Raw genomic sequence first — 12,919 nt, 5'->3', positions numbered from 1 at the left:
GATGTCGGACACCTTTATGTTGGTATGAGTCCGGTGAGAGTGCTGTGGTTGGACCGGAGATTGTTCAACAAACTACGGAAAAGATTAAGATGATTCAGGAGAAGATGAGAATTGCTCAGAGTCGTCAGAAGAGTTATCATGACAAGAGGAGGAAATCACTTGAGTTCCAAGTGGGAGACCATGTGTTTCTTCGTGTTACTCCGATAACTGGGGTTGGTCGAGCTTTGAAGTCAAAGAAGTTGACACCGCGATTTATTGGTCCTTATCAGATTTTGGAGAGGATAGGAGAGGTAGCCTATCGTATCGCTTTACCGCCGTCACTTGCGAATTTGCATGAGGTTTTTCATGTGTCTCAGTTGAGGAGGTACATTCATGATCCGTCGCATGTGATCCAAGTAGATGATGTACAGGTGAGAGATAACCTGACTGTTGAAATATCGCCTATGAGGATTGAGGATCGGGAGTTGAAGCAGTTGCGGGGTAAAGAGATTGCCTTAGTGAAAGTAGCTTGGGGAGGACCAGCAGGTGGCAATGTGACTTGGGAACTGGAGAGTCAGATGAAAGAGTCTTATCCAGAGTTATTTGCTTGAGGTATGTTTTCGAGGACGAAAACTCTTTTAGTGGGGGAGAGTTGTAACACCCCGAATAAAATAAGAGAATTATTTAAATTAAGTTAATAATATATTTATTAATTTAATTAAATAAATTGAATTATTGGATTATTATTATTATTATTATTATTTGGAATAATAATTATTGGAAAATATATAAGTTGGAATAAGGAAAAAAGGGTTTCATTGTTGGTAAAGAGTTTTCACGTGAAACAGAGAAGCGGCTGAAAGGTGAAAAGTGGAGAAAGGGCGAAGAGGAAGAGCTAGAGAGCAAAGGTTGAAGAACGGAAAAGCTCGAAGCTTAGAGATTGCCGGATTATCTCAGGTAAGGGGGGTTTATCGTCGTTTAATGGGTATTATAGATTAACATGTCATGGGTAGTGATAGCCGTTGAATTGACCCTAATTGGGATTATGAATGCTGGGAAATTACGTTGGATGAAACTGTGTTTAGGCTGTAATTGAATATGTGTTTGGGTTAGTTGTGAATTTCCGAACGTATAGCTTTTTACGGAATTGGAATCGGAGGTCCGGAAGTCCTCCAACGGCGGAAAATGCGGAGAATTCTGCATTCTGCTTTGTGTTAGCGCAGGAACTGCTGTTTTGTCTGCGTTAACCGGTTAACCCAGGGCGTTAACCGGTTAACACTGTTATATTTTGTGAAAATGTGCTGTTTTGCCTGCGTTAACCGGTTAACCCAGGGCGTTAACCGGTTAACACTGTTGCGTTTTGCCAGAAAATGTATTTTGTCCTGCGTTAACCGGTTAACCCAGGGCGTTAACCGGTTAACACTATTGGAAATTGGAAAAATTGGTATTTTAATGTTGTGAACATAATTGGTGATTATCCTATTATCGTTAATTTTGATGAGTAATTCTGTTGGGTTATGTTATGAAGTGTTGATATAAAAATGTTGATAAGTTGTGTTAAGTTGTTGAAAATACTGAGTTGTAGGCTTGATGAGCCAACGTTGATTATAAGTTGATTATGTTGAAAACATTATTGTGTTGCTGTTATTATTATGTTGTCAGAATTTAAAGTCGTGTATGCCATGTACATTTCATATGCATTAAGTCGGAGCTTTGCTCACACCACGTTGGCCTGGATTGGCAAAAAAAATCGGAGCTTTGCTCACACCACGTTGGCCTGGATTGGCAAATTTTAAGTTGAAAGTTGAAGGCTTATGCCTTGATGCCCACTAAAATGGCAATGATTTTAAGTTGGGAGTTTTACTCCGAATGGTACCACATGCATGACGAGTCGAGTCTCATTTGAGTTGCATTTTATGTTGTCATTGAGTTGCATTTTATGTCGTTATTGAGTTGCATTTTACGTTGTTATTGAGTATGATATTTGAGTTGATGTGCCGTTACTGAATGCATGATATGATTAGGGTGATTAACGTGTAAATTTACTTAACATAACATGATAATTTATAATGTTTGTTATATCGATTGAGGAACTCACCCTTACAACTATTTTTCAGGTAACGAGCAATGAGTTGAGTAGAAGCTAATGCTTGGAGTCTAGTGTAGTCTACTTAGTGGGTCGTGCTCTGATAGATGTAACATCGGGACGGGATGTTTTAATTGTTTTGTTGGTTGTTGAACCTTTTTACCTGTAAAACGTTATATGTTTTGAATGGTTGGTTGATTTCTATCCGCTGCGAATTTTGCAAACAGAAATGTTTATTTTGATTAAAGAAAGAGCATGACAGTTTTTAATGGTGTGAAATGTTGTGTGACACCCTTGGTGCATGATTACTCTGATATATATTTGTTGTTGTTATTAAATAATTGGGGTATTTTAGAAGGGTGTTACATTTTCGCTATCCGTAAATATCGAGTATTTCATTTTCGCCATCGGTAAATGGTTTCGTTTCATAAATATATTATTTCCTTGGTGTCTATAAACATCTTTGTTCGATGTCGGTAAACATCGAGTTCCTTCCCAGTCATCGGAAAATGTTTGGTCTTGTTTCACTTATAAACATCATTGTTCGATGTCGGTAAACATCGAGTTCCTTCCCAGTCATCGGTAAATGTCTGGTCTTGTTTCACTTATAAACATCTTTGTTCGATGTCGGTAAACATCGAGTTCCTTCCCAGTCATTGGTAAATGTCTGGTCTTGTTTCACTTATAAACATCATTGTTCGATGTCGGTAAACATCGAGTTCCTTCCCAGTCATCGGTAAATGTCTGGTCTTGTAGCGCTTTCCTTGATATCGGTAAATATCAAATTTGTTTTGAAGCCGCCATCGGTAAATGGCCTCGCTTTCTTTGATATCGGTAAATATCAAATTCGTTTTGACGCCGCCATCGGTAAATGGCCTCACTTTCCTGGATATCGGTAAATATCAAATTTGTTTTGACGCCGCCATCGGTAAATGGCCTCGCGTTCTTTGATATCGGTAAATATCAAATTTGTTTTGAAGCCGCCATCGGTAAATGGCCTCGCTTTCTTTGATATCGGTAAATATGAAAATTTGTTTTGAAGCCGCCATCGGTAAATGGCCCCGCTTTCCTTGATTCGTCACCTACAGAGTGCAAATTCTCCGGTTCTTTTGGTATTCAATCCCTATTTACCTTGAAAGTCTGATAGCCGCTGCTTTAATCCGTTCAGGTTCACAGTTGATTGAATAGGGGCAGCTGTAGCACCTCAAATTTGCCCTCCTCATTCATGCATTCATTTTAGGTCATTTAATATTTCATATTGCATTTCATCATGTCAATCAGAATTAACTCCAAGAGTTTATCTTCCAAGAAGTTTGGATATCACCCAAGTCACTTTGTGGGTTTTATCTGAATGATCAGTCAACACAAGGGAAATTGTGCATCAACTAGGGTTTTTCTCAACACTCAAGGAAGTTTGTATTCATCTGGGTATCAAGGGTGCATCACCATCCTCATGATCTTTCTTTCCTCAAATTTTCATTTCTTATCAGCAAAGTTCATCTGAATTAGGGTTTGACCTCTGGTCAACTTTGGTCTACTGAAGCAGTCAAAGTAGGGTTCCTCAAGGATTGAGATGCATTATTGGTTTGAAGGTCTTATGGATGTTGTGTAGATCTCTTGGGAGCTAGGGTTTCATTTTCAGAGGTTTTCTCTAAAGGATCAAGCTTAATGGGCTTAGTACAGTTCAAAATTCAACTATGAAGTCAAAAGTCAATTGTTGGTCAACTGAGGGTCAAATGGCTAGGGAATGACTTGAGATACTTCCAACATGTTCAAATGGGGTCTATTCATCATTCAAAAACATTAATCTTGAAGGAACAAAGGTCCAGTGCACAGGTTACCAAATTTGGAAAGATGACCGGTATTATGAAGTTTCCAAATTTGGAAGGATTTTGACCTAGCTTCAACTTGATTTTTCATCACCAAGGAAGCTCCAAATGAATTTTTTCTCAGACATGAAAGTGGTAGATCTTTGTCTCCCCTTTCCAAAAGTAGCCCCTGCTACTTATAGGAGTGGTTCCTGAGCTGTCATGCTCGCTAGGCGAGCAGAATGGTTCGCCTAGCGAGCCCCAAACTAAGCCACCAGAGTCACCTGCGCCCAGAAGAAACTTCCTGAGCTGTCATGCTCGCTAGGCGAAGCCCACACTTCCTCATTCGCTCCAGCGAGCCTTGATGATGTTGCTACTGGAATTGCTCGCTACCTGCTCGCTGGATGCTCGCCTAGCGAGTAATTGCTAGCTATGCTTTTATCCAAGTCTGGGAGTGTTCGCTGGAACCTCGTTGAGTGCTCGCCTAGCGAGCCCTTCGCTACCTCACTCGCCTAGCGAGCTTGCCGACGTACCAAGCAAATCATCAAAAGCAAGGGCAGTTTTTGAACTTTTTCTCAGACATGAAAGTTGTAGATCTTTGTCTCCCCTTTCCAAAAAGTCCTATTTCAAGGCCATATGATGAATGGTTGAAGAGTTATGGTTCTTGAATGACGAAGTGTGCATGAAGGCTTTAAAAAGGCATAACTTGAGGTTGACAAGTCCAATTGGTGTGGCTCTTTTTGCTATGGTTTTGTTTTGAGAAATACTTCAAAATGGCATGCAAAATGACCTATAATTTTGCATGATTCATCAATGGTGCAAGTCATTTTTCAAGCTTTCTTTCATGAAAAGTCAAAAGGACACAAGATGACATCATGGAATATTCTCACATGCCAATCATTGGGAATTTATTCAGCATTGTTTTTTGGGCCAAATCCACCTTGGAATTTGAGCCCATGCATTCTCACATGTGTGGAAAGGTCATACATGCACAAAAACTACACCTTTGTAAAATTGTCATTAAACATCATTTTGTGTTATTTCTTTCATATAATCATGATTAATCAAGTCTCAAGAGAGGATTAATACATTAAACAAGGTTGTTCATGTGCAAATAAGGGGGGCATTTCCAAAAATAGCCAAAATGACCATGGACTTGAAACTCCTTCATTTGAGCCCACCAAGCCACAAAAATCAGAGTATAAACTCTAAAAATGAAATTGAGCAAAACCCTAATTCGTGCAACCTCCATACACACTGAAAAATTGACTTTCCAAAAATTATCTCATACTTTATTCTCATCAAATCTCTCCATACATCCATGGAAAATGAAAACCAATAGCATATTCTTGATCTACACACTCTAAGGATCACAAACCACCCTTCATTTGAGCCATTCCAAGCAGTTTCTAAACAGAGCTTTAATGGAGGTTGCTTCTTGAATCTCAAGATCTGGACCATTTCAAGCACAACCAAAGGTAGCAAACATTCATAGAAGTTCAAGGGAGGTATTCTGGAGCTTATCTCATCACCATACTGATGTTTCAGAAGGTGCCATTTCCGGTAACTCAAATTTTGACTCTCTTATTTTGCTCATTTTTAATGCCTAAATGAAACTACATGCTATGGTGATGATGTAGATGTGTTTACTTTTTAAAATGATGCAATATTGAGTGAGAAATCTTGATTTAAAGTTTTGATGTTCAAACTCGTTGGTTGTGATTTGAGAGATTGGTGAGGATTCATGAAAAACTAATATGATTTTTGAGTTCCTAGCATGTGGTTTAGGGGGGGTAGCCCCATTTTCGTGAAGTTCTGGGCCGCGATTGGAGGAGGCCGCCGCCGGGGGTGGCCGGAATCCTACCGGCATCACTATTCACGGCCGGAGTGTCTTGAGGAAGAAGACGATCCCATGGCCGTTGGATCGCTTTGACTTTTCTTTTGATCCAAAGGCCCATATTTTTTCTGATTTTCGTTTTTATTTATTTTTATTAGTCACTTAAGTGACTTGTGTGACCAATTGATATTGTTGCATATGTGTCACATGTCATGTACATATTTTACCCCGTTTTATGTTTTAAAAATAGCAAAAATACTTAAAAAAAATCTGAATTTTTTTTTGAGTGATCTCTGATGAGCCCATGATTTTTTGGTACCATTGCCCAATTATTTCATGACACGTGGAATTTAATATGAATTTCTGATTCATTTATGTGCATTTTTGACCATTTGCATTCAAACCTTCATGAAATCCCATATTTTAACCATTCTGACCCAAGCCTTTGCACACACCATCCTCATACATGATACTAAGATATGGTAACTGGTTTGGTTATTTTCTAATTCATTTTGCTAGGGTTTGACACATGAATTTAAATATTGCATTTTAGGACATGTTTTTACATTCTCAATTTCTCAATTTTTGTTTTCATATCAAATGAATCTGGATGCTCCTGATTTTTTCATGACGTTTATATATGTTCAGTGGAACCCTGTGTTAAATTCCCATGAATTTAGGATCCATTTTCAATTTGATTTGGATTTTTGAAGTTGATGTTTGCATTTTAGTCCCTATTTTGCTGCTTGCTTAGCATGAGGCACTTGTGCCACTTCCTTTGAATGTTGAAACCAATCCTTTTGCACATGTTTTAGTATGTATGTCATGTCTTGATGTGTGGAGCCTTGCCCCCAGACTTTGAGTTTTGATACCCTTTTGATGCATTTGTTTGACAAGAGGTTTATGCCTCCTATCCTTGGTTGTTTTTTGTGAACTTTCGTGAACTTTAATAGCATGATTCATGTGGTTACACTTTGATTCTAGTTTGGTGCCTTTGCACATGTGTTCTCCCCTGTTCTATGATGCTTCTATCAAGTTTTTGTGCATTTATTCATAATGAGCTCCTTTTTGCATTCATTTGAGCATGAAAGACGCATTAGGACTTCATGATACACTTTGTTTGATTTTGATCCAAAAGTGATTCTATGCTTATGATATGAACTTGGAGGTTTGAATATTGATTACATAGCTCATTTTACATGCTTATGATGTGCATACCTTGCTTCCATGTTCATTTCATCTTGGCACATAATTGCACGAACTTGTCTATAATGCTTTTGTCGCATTTTGAGGTGCTTTGGACATGATTGACTTCCACTTTGCTAAGTTGGGTTTAAATGACTTTTGTTTGATATTTTAGGAGTCATTAGGTTCTGTTTGTATGCTTAATTGTCTAATCCTTGACCCTTGCCTCATGCCTTTACCTTTTATGACTCATTGTTGAAGTTGAAGCACTTTGAACTCGTATGTTGACTTGTTTGACTTTGATGCATCTTTGGATGCTTAGTGCTTTTGCTTTGATCTTGTTGAGTTGAGTTCTTGAGACACTTATTGAATTGATGTCACTTCTGACTTGGTGCTATTGTATCCTCCTTTCATCATTCATGCTTTATTGTGACATGCTTTCTATTGCATCCGAGCACTGTTTACCTGACACTGTTGTTGCTATGATTCTCTTGTTTGGTGCAACTCTTGATTGCACCCCATCTTGTTATTCTAACTTGTTTGTTGAGTTTTTGTGAGGGCTCACATGACTCTTGAAGAGATAGCTTGCTTGGTATTCCACTTTATTTGTGGGATACCATTTGGAGATTTATTCTGATTGCTTTGCTGACTTGTTTTCTTTGATGGTGCTAGCTTGAGAGATCTCTGGGTTTCTTGTTTCTTTAGTTGTTGTTACTTCAGATCTTTATCCGTGTGGTAGATCTCTTGATCCCTTTTACATCTTTCCAGCATTTTACCGCTTTCTTAGCTGGAAGACCTCGATATGAGGCAATGTTTTTGTGTGTTTACTTTTGTGCCCAAAGACCTCCAAGAGGAGGCACCCGTGCTAAAGACCTCCATGAAGAGGCAATTGACGGATAAAAGGGATTAGCAGTCAATCCCCTGTTATTCAGTGTGTCATTCTTTATGCTCACACTACGTGTCGATGCTAAAGAACAAAAGCCCAAGATCTTTTGTCCGGTCAGTTAGTGGAGAGGGTTCCATCTTTCTGAACCCCCACGCTTTGTCATGAGCTCACCCTGTCCAGGGTTAAGAGCTATGAGGTCTTATCCTCATTACCCTTTTGATCTGCTCACCCTGATGTTCAATGTTAGTGGTTAAGAGCCCATTTGATTACCTTTCCATGGCTTGTTTGTCGAGGTTGATATGACCCCTCTTGACTAAAGCCCTACCCATGTATGTTTGAGCCCCCTTGTTGGTGTGTTTACTTTATGCTATATGTTTTTTGTGTGGTGTGATCGTCTCCCCATAGGACTGCTAGGCTTCGTATAGTCTCTCGTTTGCATGTCAATTAAGGTAGCACGGTTCCTTCGTCTAGGACTTCCTTTTTGCATGAGCATTCCTAAAACACAAACAAACTCTTTGATTTTCTTTTCTTAAGAACACGTTAACTCCTTCTACTACAGGTGAGTAAGTCTCCAAAGGTCGAGCATCTGGTAGATTGCGTAGTAACGTCGTTCATCTAAAAAACACAAACCAAACAAAAATAGGTTAGCCGAGCTATGGTGCTCTGATTCTCAATCCTTCTTGAGATACGTATGCAGCAGGGTAGGGCATGTGCGAGCAATAACTCTTTCCTTTCCCTACTTTGATTTTCTCTCTTTCGCATCGCATATAGGACTTTTTATACACATACTTTAGACATAAATAGCAAGCGTGGATCCTGTGGAGTACCACAGACGTGAAGGGGTGCGATAACCTTCCCTTCACGTAACCGGCCCCCTTACTCGGTTTTCTTTGGTTCGAGACTTTGTTTTATCCGTTCCCTCTTGGTTATGCAGTACTACCTTTCCCTCCTCTTGGGATAAAAGTACATAGCTGGCGACTCTACTCTTTTTCCGCGCCACTCTTTTTCGCGTTTGTACTTGGATTCGGGAAATCTGGGGAGCGACAAGAAGGATTAATGCATAACCTGTTATCAATAAGTCAATTAAGTGATAACGGCTATGATGTAATCTTCAATCAAAAAACATGTAAAGAAATAGGTATAGCATAGACTTAAAATAACAAAATGTAGAATGTCTGATGTCTGTCATGAAGAGCAATAGGTATAGCATAGACGCTTGGGCCACAATAGCATGAGAAAACTATCTCAGCTAAATAAACTCGAGTTAGTCAGAGGTCTACCCAAGCTGAAGTTTTCTTCAGATGCTCTATGTGAGGCATGTCAGAAAGGGAAATTTTAACATCTTTTAAAAAGAAAAATATTGTTTCCACCTCTAAGCCTTTTGAGCTTCTTCACATTGACCTGTTTGGACCTGTTAAAACAGCATCAGTCAATGGAAAGAAATATGGACTAGTTATTGTTGATGATTTTAGTTGCTGGACATGGGTAAAATTCCTAAAGCACAAGAGTGAGTCTCACTCTATATTCACTAGCTTCTGTCCCAAAGTGCAAAACGTATTTGACTCCAAAATCATCAAAGTCAGAAGTGATCATGGTGGAGAATTTGAAAATAAATTTTTTGAAGAACTATTCGATTCTAATGGAATATCCCATGATTTCTCCTGTCCTAGAACTCCACAACAAAATGGAGTTGTAGAAAGGAAGAATAAGACACTCCAAGAGATGGCCAGAACCCTGATCAATGAAACAAATGTGGCTAAGCACTTTTGGGCTGAAGCAGTAAATACAACGTGTTATATTCAGAATAGAATCTCTATAAGACCTATTCTGGATTGGACTCCCTATGAACTATGTAAGGGAAGAAAACCCAACATTTCTTATTTTCATCCTTTTGGATGCTCTTGCTTTATTCTGAATACTAAAGAACATCTGAATAAGTTTGATTCAAAAGCACAAAAGGTATTATGTTAGGATACTCAGAACGCTCTAAAGGCTACAAAGTATACAACACAAAAACCAAAATTATGGAAGAATCAATTCATGTTAGATTTGATGATAAGATTGACCCTGAAAAGTCAAAGCTAGTTGAGAAACTTACAGATCTGGAGATTACTCTTGCAGGTTCTGACGAAAATACCAAAGCACCAGAAGTATCTGATAAACAAAGTCCAGATGCAACTAAAGCCTCAACTATCCAGAAGAAACCAAGAAGCCGCCCCAACATCTCTGAAGAGTTGATTCTGGGAAACAAGGATGAACCTGTCTGAACTAGGTCAACATTTAAGGTACCTGAAGAAATCCCTCTAGGACTAGTATCTCTGATTGAGCCTACTTCTTATGATGAGGCACTTCAAGGCGACGACTGGGTCCTAGCTGTGAAAGAAGAGCTAGACCAATTCTCAAAGAATGACGCCTGGGATCTTGTTCCAAAGCCTAAAGGTACTCACATTATTGGAACCAGATGGGTGTTCAGAAACAAACTGAACGAAAAAGGCGAAGTTGTCAGAAATAAAGCTCGACTGGTGGCACAAGGGTACAATCAACAAGAAGGCATTGACTACAACGAAACCTTTTCCCTAGTCGCCAGGTTAGAATCTATTCGCTTACTTGTTTCATTTGTTGTAAATCACTCAATCAAACTATATCAAATGGATGTCAAGAGTGCAATTCTTAATGCTTATATATCAGAAGAAATCTATGTCAATCAACCCCCAGGTTTTGAAAACTCTAGTTGTCCAGAATATGTTTTTAAACTTAAGAAATCATTATACGGTTTAAAACAAGCTCCTAGAGCTTGGTATGAAAGACTAAGCAATTTTCTTCTGGAACATGACTTTATTAGAGGAAAAGTTGACTCTACACTCTTCTGTAAAAACATTAGTAATGACCTCATGATATGCCAGATATATGTTGATGACATCATTTTTGGTTCAACTAATCCTTTTGTATGTCAAGAATTCTCTGAGCTAATGTAGGCAAAATTTGAAATGAGCTTAATGCAAGAACTAAAGTTCTTTCTAGGAATTCAAATCAATCAAGCTTCAGAAGCTACCTACTTTCATCAAAGTAAATACATTAAAGACATTCTGAAGAAATTCGAAATGGCAGAATGCAAACCTGCTAAGACACCTATGCATCCAACTTGCATTCTAAAAAAGGAAGAAGTTAGCCAGAAGGTTTGTCAGAAGCTCTATCGTGGTATGATAAGCTATCTTCTCTATTTGACTACTAAACGTCCTGATATTCTGTTTAGTGTATATCTTTGTGCTAGATTCCAATCAGATCCTAGAGAATCCCATTTAACAGCTGTTACAAGAATACCCAGGTATCTGAAAGGAACCCCTAACATGGGCCTGATGTATGAAAAAATATCAGAGTATGGACTTTCTGGTTACTGTGATGCAGATTACGCAGGGGATATAATGGAATGTAAAAGTACATCTGGGAACTGTCAGTTCTTGGGAAAGAATCTGATATCATGGGCCAGCAAAAGGCAATCAACCATAGCTCTGTCCACTGCAGAAGCATAATATATTTCAGCATCACTATGCACTACTCAGATGCTCTGGATGAAGAATCAACTAGAAGATCTTCAAATCTTTGAGAGTAACATTCCTATCTTCTGTGACAATACTTCCGCCATCTGTTTAAGTAAGAATCCTATTTTGCATTCCAGAGCTAAGCACATAGAAATAAAACATCATTTCATTAGAGACTATGTTCAAAAAGGGGTAATAACATTAAAATTTATTGATACAGACCATCAATTGGCTGATATTTTTACCAAACCCCTTGTTGAAGATAAATTCTCTTTTATCTTTAAGAATCTAAACATTCAAAATTATCCGGAATGAAATGTGCCTCTGAGATAGCAAAATAAGACTCTGAAGTAAACACCTGGACTATGTATCTGACTCTGATGCTATTACCAGTTAGAAGTCATCTGAGTTAGAAATCTCCAGGATCCAACCCTTTGGTATTCCTAAAGATCAGATAAAGTAACACGTGGTACATCTTGCGTCTGACCTTGGAACTTCTAGACAGCTGTCTAGCAGTAATGAAGAAACAGACACTTCATATCTCCTTGAGCAGTGTGCTGATTTGGGGATTAGACGTCATCATGGGGTGTAATCATTCTCCTCTAAACGTGCTTACTTGGTTAACGTGCTGCATTCAATTTCCTATATGTTAAACTCAACATTCCATTGTCGTTTTGCATGCACCCTAATTGTGTATATATTCATTTCACAATCTACACTTGCACACTTTCACACTCACGAACTCACAAAACCCTCTCTCTCTCTGTTCTTCACCTCCTTCAATGGTTTTCTGCAGTTTTCACCAAGTTCTTCAACATTCATCATCATCTTCAACCATTCTTCATGGATTCTCAGCAACAATCAGTGTACAATTTCTCCCAACAGATGAACTCAACAGAGCAAGCACCCAGTTCTAGTCAACATACTACTGCAACCACCGGGTCGTGTCAACTCCAATCTACAGGGAACCCCACATTCTTGATTGTGAGCCCCACATTCATCTAGCAACTCCATTTGATAAGCTTGAAATTCTTTGTGAAACGTTGATTGATTTCGAGAACATGAAGCGCAATGGCGTCGACCTCACTAAAGAACTGAAAAAGCAAGGGTGGGAAAATTACTTTCAACGCCTCTATGGTCCTGTGTACATGAACCTGGTGAAGGAGTTCCGGTGTTTCGCAGACTCAGATGATCACTACATTGTCTCCTACGTTCTGGGAGTCAAGATAGTCATCACTGAGAAATCAATTGCTTCTCTTCTAAACATAGAGAAGATAGGAGGAAGACGCATCTACAACATAAACCCTAGGGCAAAGTACTTGTCCTAGGAAATAAACCCTACCATCTTCCAACAGAGTGCTGAAGGCAAGCATTCCAAGAACAAAGAACTACATCAGAACCTCCGGGTCTGGCTGAAGATCATCTTAGGCACCATCCATCATCATCCTGCTTCAAACTCTTCTGACTACATCAACACAGATCAGAAGTGCATCCTGTACTGCATTCACAAGGGTATGAAACTCTGTCTACCTGCACTCCTCTTCAAGTACCTCAGAGGTTCAGTTAAAGACACCAGAGACAACATGAAGACAAGGAACT

The sequence above is a fragment of the Lathyrus oleraceus genome, chromosome 4 (assembly GCF_024323335.1).
Source record: "Lathyrus oleraceus cultivar Zhongwan6 chromosome 4, CAAS_Psat_ZW6_1.0, whole genome shotgun sequence".
Lineage (NCBI taxonomy): Eukaryota > Viridiplantae > Streptophyta > Magnoliopsida > Fabales > Fabaceae > Lathyrus > Lathyrus oleraceus.
The sequence above is the reverse complement of the archived record's forward strand: the minus strand, read 5'-3'. Positions refer to the sequence as shown.